Here is an 892-nt window from a genome sequence, read left to right on the forward strand (position 1 = left end):
CAAACAACCATTCACACCTAGGGACAATTTTAGAGTCATCAATTAACCTAACATGCATGTTTTTTGGTCTGTGGGAGGAAACCGGAGTACCCGGAGTAAACCCACGTGTGCACAGGGAGAACATGCAATTATATAAATATATTTATAGATATTTTAGATCTTGCAAACCTCTATCCCAGGCCGTTTACTGCTCCCACGCTTAGGATTTAATCTAACGCTTTAAAAAAAAAAAGATACGTTGATTGTTCAAAAAAATATTCACAAGACGCACGCAGCTGCTCAAGCGAAGAAATTTGAGAGCCGCCGTTAACGCCTCGAGACGTCTCGGAGACTCGTTGGCCCGCCGGACCGCAACCCAGACTTGGCTCAGACTAGCCGTTAGCTCATCAGCTAATTAAATGGTTTCTCCAAACTCAAATCAGTCAAAGAGCTACGTTGTTCGAAAACTTTCCACAAAACCATCTTCTAACGCGTATCTGTGGTCAGGTCACGGAGGCAACGGGTCCAGGAGGGAAACCCAGACCTCCTTAAACTCCGAGACGCTCTCCAGCGCCTCCTGGAGGATCCCGAGGCGATCCCAGACCAAAGAGGATACAGAATCCCTGCAGGGAGTTCTGGGTCTGCCTCAAGGTCTCTACCGAGAATAACCTGATGATGAACCACCTCAGCTGACTCCTTTCGATGAGGAGGAGCAGCGGCTCTACTCCGAGCTCCTCCCCCCCCCAGGAGATGGAGGAGCTCCTCATCTTATCTCTGAGACCGGCCGCCCTACGAAGGAAAACCCCTCCTCCAAACGAAACACTCAGGAAAAACAGAACGGCTGTGAATGAGAACAATCTTTTATTGGTGTTGTGTTTTTTTTTTGTTTTGTTTTGTTTGTTTGTTTTTTTTG

Source organism: Kryptolebias marmoratus, linkage group LG16 (genome assembly GCF_001649575.2).
Source record: "Kryptolebias marmoratus isolate JLee-2015 linkage group LG16, ASM164957v2, whole genome shotgun sequence".
Classification (NCBI taxonomy): Eukaryota; Metazoa; Chordata; class Actinopteri; order Cyprinodontiformes; family Rivulidae; genus Kryptolebias; species Kryptolebias marmoratus.